The sequence below is a fragment of the Nyctereutes procyonoides genome, unplaced genomic scaffold, assembly GCF_905146905.1.
Source record: "Nyctereutes procyonoides isolate TBG_1078 unplaced genomic scaffold, NYPRO_anot_genome, whole genome shotgun sequence".
In the NCBI taxonomy this organism is placed as follows: Eukaryota; Metazoa; Chordata; class Mammalia; order Carnivora; family Canidae; genus Nyctereutes; species Nyctereutes procyonoides.
The window spans coordinates 5,374,668-5,394,667 of record NW_026575155.1 but is presented as its reverse complement, the minus strand read 5'-3'; the positions used below and the strand labels follow the sequence as shown (position 1 = coordinate 5,394,667).

Genomic DNA, 20,000 nt, shown 5'->3' with positions numbered 1-20,000 from the left:
CCTCTGTGTCTTAGCATGTGTCTGTGCTCCATTTCTTTTTATTGCCAAACAGTGTTACACTGTATGGATACACTGTATTTTATTTATCCATTCATCAATCCTTGGACATTTGGGTTATTTCTACCCCTCGGCTATTACCAATAATGCTGCCATGATACATCCAGGTGCAAGCTTTTGCGTGGACATATGCTCTCATTTTTCTTTTTCTTTCTTTCTTTTTTTAAAGATTTTATTTCTTTGTTTTACAGAGAGAGAAAGCATGCGCACAAGCAGGAGAAGTGGTAGGCAGAGGGAGAAGGAGAAGCAGACTCCCTGCTGAGCACGGAGCCCGATGCAGGACTTGATCCCAGCACCCTGGGATCCTGACCTGAGCCAAAGGCAGATGCTTAACCAACTGAGCCACCCAGGTGTCCTAGGCTCTCATTTCCTTAGGAGTGAAATTTCTGCATCCTTTGGTGACCCTAGGTTGACTTTCTTGGCAACTACCAGACTGTTTTCCAAAGTGGTTGCATCTTTTTATATTCCTACCAGTGACAGTGAAGGCCCCTATTTCTTCATATCCTGGGCAACACTCATTATCTCTCTTTTTGATTACAGGCATTCTGGTGGGCATGAGCTCATATCTAGTCGTGATCTTGATTTTTGTTTCCCGAATGGCTATTGCTGTTAGCGTGTATCTTTTCATGGGTAACTGGTTTTTACATATAGATTTTGTCTGTGTGTGCTTTCTGAAGCAAGGCACACCTGTGCTGGTGGCGAAATTTTTCTCGACTCCTTAATTCTTACCAACCTGGAGTTGAGTCTGGGGTTGGATATGACTTGCCTGAAGTCCAGCCTTTGTGATTCTTTGGCTAAGGGCACAGCACAATGTTTTGGAAGCAGAAATTATTCATGACTTCATTAACGTATTAGGTAATGTGTTGGCCAGATTGTGTGGCTGAACACACATGTGGGAGAAGGACAGGCTTTGGGGATTAGGGGAAGCCAACCAAAGATGAGGGGAAGACAGTTAAGTCCGGAAGATTAAACAGGTTAAAAACTTAAAATGTCTTGGGGAAAGATATATGTCGGTTGGATCTGAAGCTGGTTGGAACACACAAAGAGAGTGTTAATGAATCAGTACCAGACTGGGAGGATGTATAGTTTACCCCACAAACTGCTCAATACTTAAAAAATACCTGGCAATGGTGACGTACATGGGACACTCACTTATTTATTTATTTATTTATTTATTTATTTATTTATTTATTTATTTATTTATCTATTATCTATCTAATTTTAAGATTTTATTTATTTTTTTTAAAGATTTTGTTTATTTATTCTTGAGACACACACACACACACACACACACACACAGAGGCAGAGACACAGGCAGAGGGAGAAGCAGGCTCCATGCAGGGAGCCTGATGTGGGACTCGATCCTGGGTCTCCAGGATCACACCCTGGGCCGAAGGCAGACACTAAACTGCTGAGCCACCCAGGGATCCCTGACACTCACTATTTAAAGGAGAATACAGTCTGTGTTATTGAGGACTCATGTTTGTAGGCAACAGAAACTGACTCAAGATCACAAAAGTTTTTTTGTGTGTTTGTTTTTGGTTTTAAAGAGATTACTGGGCAGCCCCAGTGGCTCAGTGGTTTAGTGCCTGCCTTCAGCCGGGGGTGTGATCCTGGAGACCAGGATTGAGTCCCACGTCAGGCTCCCTGCAAGGAACCTGCTTCTCCCTCTGCCTGTACCTCTGCCTCTCTCTTTCTCTCTGTGTCTGCCGTGAATAAATAAGTAGAATCTTGAAAGAAAACAAAAAATAAAGGGATTACTGTTGGGGCACCTCGGTGGCATGGTCAGCTAAATGGCCAACTCTTGATTTTGGCTGAGGTTATGATTTCAGGGTCGTGGGATAGAGCCCCGTATCGGGCTCCCTGCTTGAGATTCTTTCCCTTCCTCTCTCTGAGCCCCTCCTGCTCATACTCTGTCTCTCAAATAAATAAATAAAATAAATAAATCTTAACAACAACAACAAAAAAAAGAGGTTGCTGTTAATTTTTATAAAGATACAGAATTCCTCCTAGATGTCATTGACAGTTATGTATCTGTCTAGAACTTGTTTCTGTTGGGAATGCCATCACAATTCTGGACTCCCTGGTCTGCTTGGTTCCTCTTGCTAATATTTGTCTTTCTTCTCTCTCCTACAGTATTTTGTTTCATTTATTTATTATTTTTATTTATTTATTTTTAAAGTAGGCTTCACGTCCAGCCTGGATCCCAGCAATTGGGCTTGAATGCACAATTCTGAGATCAAGACCTGAGCTGAGATCAAGAGTCAGATGCTTAACCAGCCGAGCCACTCAGGTGCCCCATCTCTGTGGCCTTTATTTTTCTCTTCTTCCTGAATTGACACCACCCAAAATGTGTCTGCCCAATGTTTCTGAACTTGAATGTCCTATCTGGAAGAGAGACCTGTGGTCTCGGTACAAACTTGGAATGACCTCAGCAGCCCAGGATGGCAGATGGAAACCTATGACACCCTATTTACAAAGCAGAATGTAATGTCCTACATGAGTTTGGGGAGAACAAGAAAGTTGAAGGGAGCGTTGTGTACATCTAGGACAGGGAAGGTAGGACCTGCAGCAATGCGTGTCGGAAGACGTGATGTTGGTCACCAGAAATAAGTGAACCCCTTCATTGGCTAAGGGAAGCCTTGTGTCCTGGTCCACTGGATGTTCACCCGGCCAGCCAGCACCTGAGGACTGTCTAGCCCCCTGACCACCATTACAAGGAAGACTTTGAGCAAGTGGTAGAGTCTGAGGAGCAGAACCAAAATGCTAATAGAAAACGGGTAGCAGCTTAACTTGGTGGCAGGAACAATAAAGGGAAGACAAGACCACTTTCTTCTGCTGTTTGAAGGATTAGTGTGCAGAAAGGTTAGAGATTGGATCTGGTTTCTCCAGCAGATGGGAATTACAGAGAGGCGTCTTTTAAATTCATCTAAGAAAAGACTTTTTGAGTCTTAGAAACAGAAGTTGCCCATAATTTTGTGCTTCCCAGTTGGGGCTATATTACTTACTCTTCCTCCAGGGTATTATGGATACATAAAATCATAATCTAGGAGGTGTTCTAGATTTCCTCAGTACTTTTCATATCATTTGATTGTGATGTTAGCCAGCACTTAGGCTTTGTAACTGGGTCACCGTGGTATGTAGTAGGTGGATGGCAGCTGCGTGAGAGATGTGTACGTGCATGTTTGGGCATAGATTGTGTTTTCCACGAACAACTCTCGGAGTTGCAAATACAGAAAATGTTCTTATTTTGGCCCATCTTCTATTTCTGCCAGCCTCCCCATCACCCAGAGAGCCTTCCAGTTGTCGCATCTGCGTTGGGGGAACTCTAAGTGTGATGGTAGCCTAAGCAAAATGCAATCAGGGAGATCGTGTGCCAAACCCGCATCTGCTCCAGTGTTTGCCTTCGTTAGTGTGCGTAATCAGGAGTTTGCTTTAAATGCTGGAGGACCCTCCCCACGAGAAAGCGAAGAAGTGAGTTTGTGGGAGGTGCAGTTGTCCGGCCTCCCCCGGGCCTTGAGCAAGGACGTGCAGTGCCCTCCGAGAGCACCGGTGGCCCCGAGACAGAGACTCAGACAACAGGTATTAGCAGCTGGGCAGGAGCATGCACGCGTGTGTGTCTGTGGCCACCTGTGAGTGTGCACATCCGTGTGTGGCATGTGTTCGCTCTATAGGGGGAGGCACGATTAGGGAAACAGAACAAGAGAGCTAAACCATCAACAAAGGGGAAGGATGTGACATTGCAATTTATGAGCTGGAGGATTAAACTTCAGTTATAAAACGGAAAGACACGTGAAGGGTATAGATCACAACGTGTTACAAAAGACCTTTCTTTTCTTTTTACTCTTGGTGAACAGGTTTACTTGATGTTTCCTTTCCTGTGCCATGGTGCTTTGACAGAATGGGCTTCTCTTAAGGGAGGTAGAGGGATGGGTGGGACATGCAGAACCTGTATCAGAATGTCCGAAGGAGTCTCAAGATACAATGCTTAGCTCCCCACTCTCCATTTTTTTTTTAAAGTTTTATTTATTTACGTAATCTCTATGCCCCAAGTGTGGCTAGAACTCATGGACCCAAATTGTATGCTCTTCTGACTGAGTCACCCAGGCACCCCAAATATGCGGTTTCTCTTCTCTTCTCTTCTCTTCTCTTCTCTTCTCTTCTCTTCTCTTCTTTCTCTTCTCTTCTCTTCTCTTCTCTTCTCTTCTCTTCTCTTCTCTTCTCTTCTCTTCTCTTCTCTTCTCTCTCTTCTCTTCTTTCTCTTCTCTTCTCGTAGGCCCCACCAACATGGGGCTTAAACTCAGGACCCAGAGATTAAGGGTCGCATGCTCTACCAACTAGACCAGCCAAGTGCTCCTCTCTTCTCCATTTTGGTCCATCCCTTTTCCCACCCTGAATTCTGGTCATTTTAAGGGTATATCAGATTCCTTGGTTCTGAGTGAGGAATAGGGTGTATGTATGAGGTTACAGAAGTTTCCTAGAGGGTTATTCAGTGTAGTAAAAGGAGAGGGCTCCAGTAGGTAGTGGTACGCATGCACAGGGAATTTTCTGTACACAAAGGGTTTGAGGTGACCCAAAGAAAGGGAGCTAAGGGGACTTTGAGAAGAAATGGTCACAGCTATAGGAGAGAAGATGTCTTGTACATAGTAATAGTGAACATAATTATCATTGTCTATGCAGCATTCATTTCCCATCTTCTTATCAGTGCCCAGTATATGATTTGTGGCAGTTGACCCTGCTGATTGAACACTTAACATGCAATTTGGGAGGAATGGATTCTACACCCAGTGTTGATGTTCTAACAATTTGCCAAGCACTGATCATAACAGGCCCAAAGCTCACATGAAATTTTTGGTAATTGCTACAGAATTCCAATGAAGAGGCTTTCCTTAAGGAAGTACGTGGCTATTGGTTTCCGGTGCTGTGCAAATATCAAGGAAGGTGAAGACCTTTCAGAGTGAACATTGGGGTGGTGTCTGGTGACTTTGGCTGGGATTACACAGTAGTGAGAAGAGAAGCATCCAGAAGGAGCTGTTGCTTCTATGACTTTGGCTTTCAGGGGCAGGGGTGGACAATAACTAGAGGGGTTGTAGGACCAAAGAAGGGGACTTTATTTTATTTTATTAAAAAAAAAAGGATTTATTTATTTATTTTAGAGAGAGAGCATGTGTGAGCAGGGGGAGGGGCAGAGAGAGAGACAGGGAGGGAGAGAGAGAGAATCTCAAGCAGACTGCATGCTCGGGGCAGAGCCTGACTCCAGGTGCAATCTCACCTCCCTGAGATCATGACCTGTGCCAAAATCAAGACTCAGATGCTTAACCAACTGAGCTACCCAGAGACCCTGTTTTTTTTTTTTTTTTTTTTTTTTTGGTTTGTTTGTTTTTTGAAGATAGAGGAATGGTAGGCATGATTTATGTAGAGGAATGTCTCCATCAGATCATTTTCTTGAATTACCCCAAGTTTCTTCTGCCCATTTGACTGCTCCTCAAGCCTGACCTCTCCCTGAATGAGGTTACTTTTCTCATCTCTACTTCTCCCTTTCAAAACAACAGCAACAAAATCCCAAAAGCATCCTGCTTCTCTTTGTGTGTCTTCTCCTTATTCTCTTCTGCTCCCTAGTATATCCTCACTGTTGGACATAGTACCAATCACATATTAGGTGCCCAAGAAATATGTATTGTATGAACAGAGTAAGTTTAGCTTGTATCCTCATGTCATCTGGGTTTGCAGCATCTCTAACTCCTCAAGCTCCTCCCCTTCATCCCTTCTCTTCTGTGTGGCTGTTGTACCAGTTGAGACTTTTGTCCTCCCTTGGCCGACTGATTCCCATGGCTGTTTTCCACAGGGCTCAGTGGTGCTCAGGTTTTGGCCAAGCAGGGGTTGGCCACAGATGTTCCCTTAAGTCCACAAAGCCTCCATGTTTCATACTGGGGATTTGCTTCAGACCTTTTCAACTTACCCTGGTGAGCAAGGGATGAGTCCTAACCTGTGCCTTTATTCAACTAAGGTAGTATAACCACTGATGATTGGTTTGAATGGCTCTTTTCAAGTCCAGATGCTAAGAAAGCTGAGGAAGCCCAGCCAGGGATTGCTGTGGTGCCTTTAGACCGTGGATGGGAGAAGAGCGTTGCTAACCTTGGGTATGTGCAAATTATGAGAAAGTAAGTAAGGTGTGCCCGCACATGAGACCTCACTAGAGGATGATGAGAGCTCCCCACTGGAGCGTTAGGGGTATGACTTGTATGCCTCTGTCATATCTCACATATTGCTCTGGGTGTTTTTTCTTCTTTTGACTTGTTTGCGTTGAATTAATTAAATTTCAACAGTACTCTGTTGTTAACTGGGTAAGGTCACTTTGGGAAGTACCCAAGCTCAGAGGTGGCTGGAATATAGTGGTCACTGTAGGACTCTGAGAACTTCCTTTGATTCAGCTTCGTGGAACTGGATCCAAGGAATGATGAATGAGTCTGAGAACTGTTATAGAGCATCCAGGTTCCAAGTCTTCAGAGAATCTGAGGAGTTGGAAGGACTGACCTTATTTGTTTTGTTGCTCAATGGGCAGACAGCTACATGTAAAAGTGAGGAATGTTGGTCGGGTGTTAGGAAGTCTTGCTGAATGATCATTCCACAGAGAGTGGTCAGTTAAACAGGAATGTTAGAACTCAAGTGCTTCATTCAACCTTTGGGGTTATTTTGTTTTGTTAGATTTTATTTGTTAGAGAAAGAGAGAGCACAACAGGGGGAGGGGTAAAGGCAGAGCGACAAGCAGACTCCCTGCTGAGTGTGGAGCCTGACACAGGGCTTGATTTCAGGACCCCAAGATCATGACCTGACTCAAAGCCAGATGCTTAACCCACTGAACCAGCCTGGCACCCAGCCTTTGGTTCTATGCAAGATTCAAAGCCTGTCTTTTTCTAGAGAAGCATCATACTGGAAAACTATTTTAAAAGGACTAAAAATACACAGGAGTGGATTACTGTCCAGTATCTGGAGAGTGTCTCTTGCTATGTTTTCACCCCCATCCCTTCCTCTGTTGACCTCCCGTAAGATGGGTGGGTGAATTAGTCAACCTCCATTGGCCTGACCCTTGACTGTAAGATGAAGGGGGCAGGTGAGGACCTGAAAGATCTCTCAGCTCGCTGGGAGTTTGGAGTAGAACAGGAGCCAGTCCGGTCGCCTGAGTGATAAGGAAAGGCAGCAGAGCTGGCCAGAGGTCTCAAGCCAAATCAGCTACAAGAACTAGAGCTTTCTTTTGCAATGTCTTCACTCTCCATGTGTTTCCAATCACTGCTTTGTGTAATATAAGCTAAAACTGTCCAAGTGCCTGTATTGAGGAACTTTTGGTTACTGTTCAGAAAACAAAGCTCCAGTGGTTTGGGCTGATAGTGGAGCATGTGAATTTTGGAGACTCTGGCTCTTGTGTTGGCGCTCTGTTACTGCTCTGAGGAGCCCTGTACACGGGGGGCCGAGCTCAATGATCGCAGCCAAGGAGGCCGTATCCATGAATGAGTGCCAGGGAGACATAGGGCGGTGGTGGGTCAAACACCAGGGCTTGTTGCCATGGTCCAGCATTGCCAGACCTTATTATTTTTCAAGAGAAGTTGGAAGTTCTGTTTTTTTTATGTGAAATTATCTTATTTTTAAATGTTGGATCAAAAAAAAAATTGTAAAAGCCGTCCCACAATCCAAGCAAAACATGTCTACAGGCCACACACACCCTCAGGCCACCCGGAGGCATTTTTCTGGGCATACAGACCATAGTGTTTCTTGTATATCCCAAATTTTAAGAACCTTTTTATTATGGATAATTTCAAAAATCCACAAGTGGCAAGAATAATATACTGAACCTTCATACAAACTCCTTATGTACCTGTTTTCAGTGCTTCAGTGCTTGCTTCAGTGATTATCAACCTGTGGCCAATTGCTTTTGCCTATAGTCAACACGCAGAGACACACAGACACACACATACACACGTACATACACACCCTAGATTGTTTTGATGTGAATCCCAGACATTGTATTATCTCGTTGGTAACTATATCAGTATATGTCATGAAAAGGTAAGAACATAAAAAAAAATATTGACTGTAACTCCTTAATATTATAAAATATCCAGTCAGTTTTCAAGTTTACCCTCCTCTTAAAATTTTTTAAACAGCAGCTGATGGACATGTTTCTTTATTTTTTTATTTTTTATTTTTTTAAATTTTTATTTATTTATGATAGTCACAGAGAGAGAGAGAGAGAGAGGCAGAGACACAGGCAGAGGGAGAAGCAGGCTCCATGCACTGGGAGCCCGATGTGGGACTCGATCCCGGGTCTCTAGGATCGCGCCCTGGGCCAAAGGCAGGCGCCAAACCGCTGCGCCACCCAGGGATCCCGGACATGTTTCTTTAACTGTTACATAATCAGCAGGTTCCCCAACTACCTTCTTTTTTTTCCCCCTCCTTTTACTTTATTTGTTGAAGAGACTTTTATAAGTCTCTGACCCATAAAGTTTTTGTATTCTGGAGTTTGCTAATTGAATCCCTAGGGATTTGGTCAAAATTTATATACTAATTTAATATCTTTAGTTTTATAGCGTGATGAAGTCTAGATACTTGTATTTTAGGAGCATTTTTCTTCTCCTTCTCCTGCAACTGCATGGTGTACAAGTTTCCTGTTTTACAGGAAATTTCTGTTTTATAGAAATTCTGTAATTTCTTTTTTACAGGGAATTTCTCCTGATAATATGATATTGTTAAATATGTACCTGATGTCCTTTTGCCTTGACAAATAAAAGTGTGTGGGAATGACCAGATCTAAGATGTTGTCAGCCTGTAGCTGGCTTTTGGGATCTGTCCATGGATCTTTTTGAAGCCCCTATGCCTGAAGTGCTGTGTGCTGCCTCGTGATGTGAAAACCTGGTTGCTATTTTTAGCTTTTCAAACTCCTGGCAGCAAACAGGAAGCCTACCGAATCATTTTGGATTGGAATATTTTGGACTTGAAATCAAGGCTCACTGTGGCACCCTAATTAAACATGGTATGTGTGTGGCTCAGCTCAAACGAATAATTTGTTGAGCTACAAACAGTCACCCATGGCAGAAATGATTCACCTGGAATTTTAGGAAAGGTTATTTGAAGAGCTTAGGATCAATCATTTTGAAATGTTCAAGGTCTTTTAAGAATGGCCTAAGAAACAACATAGAGAGTTGCTGATAGCGACCCTAAATGCTTTCCCTTAAAATTTTTCAGGAAGTTAAAATAACTGGTGAATTTCTTTTGTCAGCTTACAAACAACATCGAGTTGTTTCAAGTCCCTCTAAGGTAATGCCATTAGGCTTGAATTTGAGGAAAGTATTTCCATATTAATTATTTTAATATGAATCTTTGCGTGAAGTGGAACAAGGTGAGTCTGCTGTAGAAATGTACAGGTCGGCTCTTTGTGGATCTCACACATCGAGTCGCTGGAACTCAGCCTCTGATTCTGTTCCTCGGGCATCCATTTGTGGTTCATGCAGCCATTTAGAGAAGACAGGCAACCAGTAAAGTTATATTGATAATACGACTCAAGTTAAGATGTCCTTTGAAGTAAAATATTGTAATATGGTGGCCCATGGGGGCACCTGGGTGGCTCAGTGGTTGAGTGTCTGCCTTTGGCTCAGGGTCTGATCCCAGGGTCCTGAGATCGAGTCCCATATCAGGTTCCCTGCATGGAGCCTGCTTCTCCCTCTGCCTATGCCTCTGCCTCTCTCTGTGTGTCTCTCATGAATAAATAAATAAAATCTTAAAAAAAAAAATACAGTGGCCCAATACAGGATGCGGAAAGTACCAGCACACAAGGACAAATGTGTGAATAATGTGCACAGTGAGCTGATCCAAGGGCTGTGATGTGACAAATGATGGGAGGCCGCCACCTTGGTGGAGCAGCAAAGCAGATGTCTCTTGGTTGTCTGTTAGCCTAAGGAGGATGCATGAGTCTTGTCCCATTTCCTGGGCTCCCCACTACTGCGTAAGAGGAGACATTTCTTGCCAAATTCATAGGGCGGGTAAGCTTGGATTGAATAATACCAAGGTATTCAGGTTCAGTTGCTATGGAGATTGCTTTTCAAAGAAAGAGAATACACATACCATTTAAACTGGATTGCTGATGAATTAAGAAATGCATTATGTTCTTTTGGTCTGCCTGCCAGGTACTTCCGGCTCCATTATGTTGACTAGGAGACTAAGTCTCAGTGCGATTTAATTCAAATCTAGCTGTTACTGAAGGACATCGAGTAGAAAAGTGGTGTCAGCCTCCCTTAAGTTTTGGGACCTGTTTGCTCTTCATAGTACTTACAACCTCAGAGTACTGTTGGGTCCCATTATGAAGGCTGGGATGGGTATAGGGGTGGAGGGGGGAGTGCTGAACCCAGCCTGAGTTACACTGCTGCTGTCCCCTCTCCCTCCACTCTCCTTCTCTTCTGTCCTTCCTTCTTGCTTGCTTACCTGTATGCCTGCCTGCCTGTGTCTGATAATGTCTCTAGAGTCATACTTGAGAATCTATTCAAATCTGAATAATCATGAATCATTTCTGTGCAGATTCTCCTTGTGGTTCTTTATATTCCCTTTGTACACAGATTTGATCCCCGACACACTTCCAGTGATGTGTCAAAAGTAGTCCGAGGCAGCGTCCTGTTCATAGACTCTGTCTTCCTGGGAAACATGCAGATATTGTAGATGCAGACTGTATGCAGGGTCCAGCTACAAAATGCTCATTTTTGAAGATGGCATTGAGCTTTTTTCCTGATGGATGGATGGATGAGAGAGAAAGGAAAATGCTGGAATGTGTTCCTTGCACATTGATTTTCGAACTCAGGAGTCAAGGATCACATGATTTTTTTGGTCCTCTGCTCATGGAGGGGCATGTTTCCTTTCATTCGGGACAATGAGTGAGTTAAGTAACGTCCACGAGGCCATGGCAAGGATATCAAGTATTTTCTGCCTTGTTTAGTGCGATAAACTGAGAGCTGCTTTCGACAGAGGTCAAAATCCAGCTTCAGGATGATGTGTGGGGTTTACTTTCTGTGCTCTTTGTCAGGCATCCCAAGGGAATAGTAACATTCAAGGCTCTGATACCAGACAGGGAGAGACACTGGGGTATCTTCCTGGATTGCCCCTCATGTCACACTTTGACAGCAGAATCCTGTGATGTCAGGGAGTATGACCCGATTCAGGGAATATGTATGGAGTTCCTGTTATGTTCAGGTAGTATGAGAGGTGCTAGATGTAAAGGAACATGTGAGACATGCACCCTGCCCCTAAGGAGCTCACAGCCCAGTGCACAAAACGGACTCACAATCACATACATGGAGAATGGTGTGTGATAAAGGCAGAAGGAGAAGTATATAGAGAACACAGATTAGAGAAATGTCTGCTGAATTGGAATCTACTGGAGGGAGTCTCTTGTGGCCATTTTCCCGAGTGCTTGGAGAATGAATCCAGGATCCTCAGGCTATAGCCTGATGACCAAATTCTGCTTGCTTCTAGTTTTTGTAAGCCTGTTATATTTTACATTGTTTAAATGGTTGGGGGAAGAAAATCACAAGAGATGTAATAAATGATAACATGTGAAAGTTGTATGAAATTCAAACGCTGGTGTCCAAGAATAAAGCACTATTGGAACAGGCCATGTTTTTTGCCTCCATATTGTCCATGTTGCTTTTACATTAAAATGGCTCAGTTGAATAGTTACCAGAGAGACTGTGTTGTGCACTGTTAATCTACTCTCCTGTCGTAACAGAGGACCACAGACAGGGTGCCTAAAACAATATAAATTTATTTTCTTGTAATTCTCAAAGTTAGAAGTTTCAGATCAGGTTGGTGATTCCTTCTGGGGCTGCTTTTTTTGGTTTGTAGATGGCCATCTTCTCCCTGTGTCCACACATGATCTTCCCTCTGTAAGTGTCTGTCTGAATCTTTTCTTTTTATGGGGACGCTAGTCATTGGATTTAGGGTTCACCTGCCTGAGCTATTTTAACCTAACTACTTCTTTAAAGACCTCTCTCCATATACAGTCACATTCTGAGGTACTCAGAGTTAGGACTTCAGTATATGAATTTCAGCCCATAACACTTACAGTGCCTAAGATATTTACTACCTGACTCTTCACAGAAAAATTTGCCACTCTGGACTACGCCGTTACTTAATTATGGTGTGTTCCACTTGTCCTCCTTCCTCTCCCCTCCGTCAGCACATACCCACTTACTTGTGACCATCACCATTCTCTTCTCAGTCCCTCTGTCCTTCCAACTACCTGTCCTACTACCTGTCCAACCACCTGTCCAACCACTTATCCATCCATCCATCCATCCATCCATCCATCCATCCATCCATCCAACCACCTTTCCATCCATCTATCCATCCATCCATCTAACCACTTGTCCATCCATTCATCCATCCATCTATGGTTTTGGGCCATGATAGTACCAGCTACTGCAGGATTTCTTTATAGAGAATACAGAACTCTTACCAATAATTCCTGTAGGTTGAGCTGTACTTTGCCCTCCATCCATGACTGATGTTCCAGTATATTCTCAGTTCCACTATTTCACTCTCAAACATAGCTTCCTCCACTCCCCAACACCCCCTCCAGCTACATGTTGCTAAGTCCACAGAGTAGATATTCAGCAGAAACCTTTGAAGCACTTCTCATTTAATCACAATTTCAGTTTGAGAACTGGAGCCACTTTATTATGGCTCCAGTTCTCATAGTCCAGAGTAGGCAAATTTTTCTGTGAAGAGCCAGGTAGTAAATATCTTAGGCACTGTGAGTGTTATGAGCTGAAATTCATATACTGTGAGAGAGCTCTCCACAAGCAATTTTATTTTCAAATGGTCCTTTGCTTAACAAATTTACTCCACCTGGGATACTTGTAATTTTTTGTGGCCCATAGAAATGTCAAACAATGCGGTGCTGGGGCCTCTAATCTTGTCTCTAGAACTTGCAATAGTGGGAAGCTCACCATGGGATTAAGAGAGTGATTGGTTGGTGTAATTAGGAATGCATTTTGACCTTCCTGTAAGATGCTGAAATTATGTTCTTTATTATCAAAATAGTGGAGAGATGTGTGAAGTCAATGCAAATTACTTCTGTGGCCTTGAATGTTTGCATGCGTCATGAAGCTGTTTTGCCCTACATGTTTCTCCATAATGTTTCTTTCTTGAAATTGAACACCGTGATCTCTCTTTAAGCAGGATGCTTCAGAAAATATACAGGAAGAGGCTTTTATCCCCCCCTTTCTTTCTGTGGTTCCATTGCATGCTGTGTGGTTTCAGAGGCACTTCCTTTGGTTGCCCCAAGCATGGAGTTTCCTCAAAACCAGAGAGCTCTCTTTTGGAAGGGCTCTAAAATCATAACCTGGATACTGCAAAAGCATCTCCAGCCACTGCTTCCCAGTCACTTTTTAATTTGGGAGTGATCAACATTCTCCCAGAAGAGAGAAGAATCTAAGACATTCACCATGTGGTCACTCAGCATTTAGAAAAGGGGAAACAGGGATCCCTGGGTGGCTCAGCGGTTTAGCACCTGCCTTTGGCCCAGGGCGCGATCCTGGAGTCCTGGGATCAAGTCCCACGTTGGGCTTCTGGCATGGAGTCTGCTTCTCCCTCCTCCTCTGTCTCTGCCTCTCTCTCTCTCATGAATAAATTAAAAAAAAATCTTAAAAAAAAAGAAAAGGGGAAACGGGCTCAGTAAAGAAATAAAGAATGAGGCAGGGAAGACACAGAAAGTACACTTTTAAAAAAAATAAGAGAAAGCTTAGTGGCTCATAAAGGTTCCCCATCCCTGCCCCTACCTCCACCATAAACATGGAATGCAGAGGTGTGATGTGGCTCCCAGGGGCAGATCTCTGCTTTTTACCCCAGCAAAATAATAACACCAACAGCAAGACCATTCAGAAACAAACAAAATAAAACCCAGAAAAGAAAACTCAACCCTCTTAGTTTAGACCTTTCGTTGAAAGGGTTAGAAGCCTGAGTTGAGTTAGGCCAAAGTGGAAACGAATTGGCCCCTGTAAGGAATAGGATGAAGGTGGATGTAGGGGACAGTTGAACCCAGAGAGGCCAGTGCATCAGGCTTCTCTTTCGAGTTTTCATCTCTGTGTTTCCCTGTATTGGATTAGTTTTTCTCAATCTGGCTTGAGCCTAGCACAGGCATGGCTGCCAGCAGCTCTAGGCTGACATCCTACGTTTTAAACGTTCTCTGATTGGCTACTGTAGATCATTAACCATATCTGGACCAGTCACTATGTCCAGGGTGTTGAGGTTCAGTGATTTTCCTTGCCTAGGTCATGCTCATCTTTGTGGCTGGGGGTGGCGGAGAAGAAAGCATGGAGGTTCTCTGCAGAGAACAGCAGTCACAAATACAGGAGGAAAGGAAGGGTCCCCACCACTAATCTTAGGCAAAAAAGACATTGGAGAACTTAAAGTTTCTGTTATCTAGGGTGCATACTAATCAGAAAATAAAGCAATTAACTGCCTCACAGTGCAGGTAAGAAAGATGAGTGGTCATCGCCCAGGAGGTGATAGGCGGGCATTTCTTTACACATAAAAGCATAACATGTTCATAGGTAATGGGTCCATGATTTGTCATGAGAAGAAAGGCAGTATTGGATGGATGGCTTGAATCTTTGGGCTCGATGTGAGGACAACCACTGCATCTTTCCCAATCCCTTTGTCATGCCCTTGGGTTGTAAGCATCAGATCCTGAAGCTCATCCAGTCCAGTGATACCAGAGAAGAGGATATATGCACTGAACCTACTCTTAAACGCTGCTTTCATTTTTTTTTTAAAGATTTATTTATTCATTCATAGAGAGGGAAGAGAGAGGCAGAGACACAGGCAGAGGGAGAAGCAGGCTCCATGCAGGGAGCCCGATGTGGGACTCGATCCTCGATCCCCAGTCTCCAGGATCACACCCCAGGCTGCAGGCGGCGCTAAACCGCTGCACCACTGGGGCTGCCCTGCTTTCATTTTTAAGTAAAGTCACAGCAAAGGGTATATTCTTCTGTTGGCCACACATACATTCATGTGTATATAAACATACATAAATCTACATAAATGCATACATAAATATTGCATACATAAATATATACATACTTTGTCTATCTACCTATCTACCTACCTACCCACCTATCTCATCAATTTAACTCTCTGACAATATTCCTTAAAGAAGAGTCACCTGAATCTATAACCATATGATCTACTATTAGTTTAATGGTTGGAGGAGAATATCTTCATGAGCTAAATATCTCCTTTAGAACATGTATTTTATCTTTTGTGTCATTAGCTGTCTTACTCATTGAACTTTACAGAGACTTATTGTAGTGCTAGCTATACAGGATTTTATATCTAGAGCCTAAAGTTAAGAGGCTTTCTTATTTGGGAAGTGGGAATTATTATTTGGTGGGAAATGTTTTTCTTTAAGAGAGTTTGTTTTCTTGTAATTTGATTCACTTTTCTTAACTGTGAAATATGCCAACCCCTCCAGAATGCTACCCAAAACTTGAGTGTACAGCCCTAGTGGGTAGCACGGTCATCACCAGCTCAAGAAGGGGAACGTTGCCCGCTCCCCAGAAGACCTCTCTTTCCATCCTCTTCCTACCTGTTAAGGGTAACAGCTGGGCTTGGCATGTTTTTGCTCTTCTTCATACTTCTGTGACTCAAATATGTATTTCCAAGTACTGTCGTTTAGTTTTACTTGCTTTTGAACCTTATATGAGTGGAATAATTTTTTATTTAGTATTCTAGGTCCGGTTTCATTTTAAAAAATGAGATTCATTTCTTTTGCATGTAGCTCTGATTTATCCGTATTCACAATTGCACAATTTTATTGTGTGCATAGACAGTAACTGATATAGTAGCCATTCTATGGCTGATGAACACTTGGGTGAGTTCTAGTACTTGGCTATTGTGAGTAATGCTGCAAGGACTGTCCTGAGAAATCTTCCCCAGAGGACATGTGCATGCATTTCTTGGGGTATCTCTAGGAGTGGATTGCTGATTCTTCATCTTATTGAAGATGGGTGAGGTAGGTGACCCAGTTATACTCTCCCTGGAAGGAGATAAGTCAGGGAGTTCCTGTTGTTCCAGGTCCTAGGGAAACCTTGTTATCACTCATTTGAATTCTAGCTGTTTTGGAAATAAATGAATTTCTTGCTTTTCATTTACATTTTCCTGGTAATCAATAAAGTTAAGCTCCTTTACATAGGGCCATTTGGAATATCCTTTTTTTTTTTTTTGTGGGCTACCTATTCAAATCACTTGTCATTTTCTATTTGGTAGTTGGTCTTATTGATTTGTAGTGTGTAGATGTGTATATGTTTAAATAGTCTGGATAATGTGCCTTTGTTGGTTGTGTGAGTTGCAAATATGGTCTCCCAGTTTAGCTTGTCTTTCATTCTCTTATTTTTTTAAATAAATAATTATTTCAAATAATTTTTAAATAAATAAATACATATTTTAAAATAAATAATTTTAATTTTTAAAATACTTGTTTTTAAATAAATAATTATTTAAAAATAAATGAATTTTCAGTTTGAATGCAATTAGAATTATTAGTTATTTGCCTTTATGTCTGTCCTATTTAAGTAAAATCTTTTTTTAAAAACGATTTTATTTTTAAGACATCCCTCTACACCCATCATGGGGCTCAAACTGATAACCCCTAGATCAAGAGTCATGCATTCCTCTGACTGGGCTAGCCAGGTGCCCCTAAAATCTTTTGATCCAAGATAACCCATTGTTACCTTAGATAACAAAGTCATATATAAATTGGTACTTTTATCCCTCCCAGATAATACCAGGGCATTAAAGTATTATAGTTCCTTTTCTTCCCACCTGGTGGATAGGATATTGTTATGGCCTATCTTTTTTCTTTTATATTATTTAAAATCTAAGATATTATTATTTTATCTCTGTTCCAGATGGTCTTTATTTCTACTCAGTGTAGAATTCTAGGTTGACAGTTATTTTCCTTGAACACTTAGGAGATAACAGCCCATCCTCTTCTGGCTTCTTTTGTTTCTGTTGAGAAGTCAACTGGCAGCTCAGGGGATGCCTCTTTGGAGGTCATTAGTCTTCCTCTTCCTGCTTGTACGATTTTTCTCTTTGGCTTTTTCACTTTTGCTGTGACATATATAGTTTAAGTATCTCCTTATTTTTTCTGTTTGGGGCTTGTAGGACTTCTGGAATCTGTGGATTGGTGTCTTTTGTGTATTTTGGGGAATTGCCAGCCTGTATCTCTTCTGCCTAATTCTCCGTTTTTCTACACATTAGACTTTCTCACTGCCTTCTCTCTGTCTTTGAGTTTCTCCTTCTCTGTTCTCCCTATTTTTGTCCTTTCATGCTTTATTTTGCCAATAGACTGAAAAGGAAATACTATTTTATTCACTCAGCGGTTGGTCTTTTAGGTTCTGCTATGTGCTAGGCACCATCCTATGTAGTTTGGATACTTCCATGAACAAAAGAGACAAAGATCCTGGTCTTTATGATTTATTATTAAATAATAAACAATTGTTTATTAATTGTATTAAATTCATAATTAATAGACTTTCATTTTAATTAACTTAACGCTATAATATGCTAGAAGGTGATAGGTACTATCAAAAAAATGAAAAGAAGGGGTGCCTAGGTGGCTCAGATGGTTAAGTGTCTGCCTTCGGCTCCGTGATGATCTTAGGGTCCTGGAATTGAGCCCCATGTCGGGCTCCCTGTTCAGTGGGGAGTCTGCTTCTCCCTCTCCCTCTGTCCCTTCCCCCTACTCATGCTCTCTCTTTCACTCTGCTTGCTCGCTCTCTCTCTCAAATAAATAAATAAAACCTTAAAAAAAAAAAAAGGAAAAGCAGAGCTGTTTTGGGGAAGGGGCAGCTTTTTTTTGAGGGGGGGTGGGGCCAGTTAGGATATAATTATGAGAAGATACCATTTGAATGAGGACTTAAAGATAATGGAATTAGCATTGCATATCTGGAATGTTCTAAAAAGAGGGAGTGTGTCTGGAAAGTTCAGGGAACATCAGAGAGGCCAAGTGTGGTGGAAGAGGCAGGAGCAAGGGGAGAAGGAACAGGAGGTGATATGACAGGATTTGTAAGACCCTCCAGGGAGTTTGGTTTTTACCCCTTGATTGATTGAGGGTGGTATGATCTGATTTGCACATTAAAGGGACCCCTCTGGCTTCTGGGGTGAGATTAGACTGTGTAAAGAGGGGGACTTGTTAAGGAGTTTTGCTCTAGCCGAGCAAGAGAAGATGGTGGCTCAGAGTGTAGTGGCAACTGCAGGGGAGCTGAGAGTTGATTTGAATTTAGAGATCAAAAGGCATCTCTTCCTACCACTGGGGACGCTCCAGGAGAGCAAAGGGATTTGATAATGTAGAGGAGAGATAATTGCTGAAAAAAATGTCCTTAAGTATAGGGAGGGGGGTCTAGTCATAGGAGGAGGGATTGCTTTTAGATGGGATATGAATAGTTAGTTATCTGTGATCACAGGCTTGGAAGTTGTGATAGTTCTATCCGATTGCTCCTGTTTTCTCGGAGATGTAGGACAAGAGATCGTCAGCTCAGAAAAAAAGATGAGGAGAAATTATTGGGCATTTGGGATGAGAAGAGTAGATGGGAACTTCACAAAGGGGTAAATGGACTAGCAACTATGGTATGAGATCACCAGCTTCATTTAGGTCAGACTTGACATCAATGGTCATTGAAAGTGGACTGTTCAGCTCTCTGGGTGCAGGTGCCAACCAGGTAGTTTGTTGGATCTCACCAGGTTGGTATCTTTGCCAAATGGATGTGACCCAGTGATAGAGGGACCAGGGAGTTAAGGAAGGAACTCAGTGATAGGCTAGGGACGACTGTGTGGCAGCATGGCTGTGAGGGCCACTGAAAGGTGGGGGGGTGGTTATTGGGTTTGAGATCTGAAGGGGTTGGTCTGGACAAATGGGAGGTGGTGAGCTGAGAGTGGGATGCGTGATATTGGCTGTATGGAGGGATCACTGGTCTTTCCCCCTTTTGGTTAACAAAATGCTATTTTGGAGATTTAGTGTGCTGAGTCTTGAAAATTCTTAGTATAGGTCAAAAAGCCCATGTACTTCTGTATTATTGGAATAAATGTATATTTTCCTCCTTGCTCCCTATTTCTCTTCTTGTTCAGGGTCTAGAAGGAAGTGGCAGAGGACTTTATTTCTGTAGTTTCAGGAGAGATCTCAGGCATGTGGGGTTTTGGTCACGCTTTCTGGTCTTGGTTATCATCATGAGGGTGTATTCAATCTAAGTCAACAAATATTTGAGAGTTGAGGTTGAGGATATACCACGGGCTCTCTTCTAGGCACCCAGGGTAGAGTTGGGAGAAAGATGGATCAAAATCCTTGACTGTGTGGGGCTTAGAGTCTAGTCGGGAAGAGAAACCATAAACAAGTAGTAAAATAAGAAAATTTTTAGTGTATTTATTTATTTATTTATTTATTTATTTATTTATTTATTTATGATAGTCGAGAGAGAGAGAGAGAGAGAGAGAGAGAGAGAGAGAGGCAGAGACACAGGCAGAGGGAGAAGCAGGCTCCATGCACCGGGAGCCCGACGTGGGATTCGATTCCGGGTCTCCAGGATCGCGCCCTGGGCCAAAGGCAGGCGCTAAACCGCTGCGCCACCCAGGGATCCCCAGTGTGTGTTTATAAGAGAAAAAATAAAGTAGGGAAGTGAGAAAGGAAATGTGTCGGAGAAAGAGGTGGTAGGGATGGAGGTGTCTAGGAGGACCTCACTGAGAAGGTGATGGTGAACAGAGACCTCAAGTCCAAGGTCAAATATATACTCAGATTAAAGTCCCCATGGAAGCAAATAGTATGAGTTGGTGCACCAAGTCCTTATGAAAATAAAAGCCCATGTTAATGCCAAAGGCCAAGAATATTGTTTTCGGTTAATGAAATTGAACCA

The 20,000-nt window shown here is 42.6% G+C and overlaps 1 protein-coding gene across 5 annotated transcripts in view; it reads left to right on the top strand.

Annotated features, from left to right (window-relative positions):
- TIAM1 (TIAM Rac1 associated GEF 1) overlaps positions 1–20,000 on the top strand; it is a 381,711-nt gene that overhangs the window by 150,592 nt on the left and 211,119 nt on the right. Inside the window, exon 1 of one of the 5 annotated variants that reach the window (XM_055313338.1) lies at positions 6,179–6,197. The exons of 3 other annotated variants lie outside the window; for them this stretch is intronic. The gene's annotated coding sequence lies outside the window, so the exon portion shown is untranslated. One more of the 5 variants, XM_055313339.1, reaches the window with a different exon arrangement.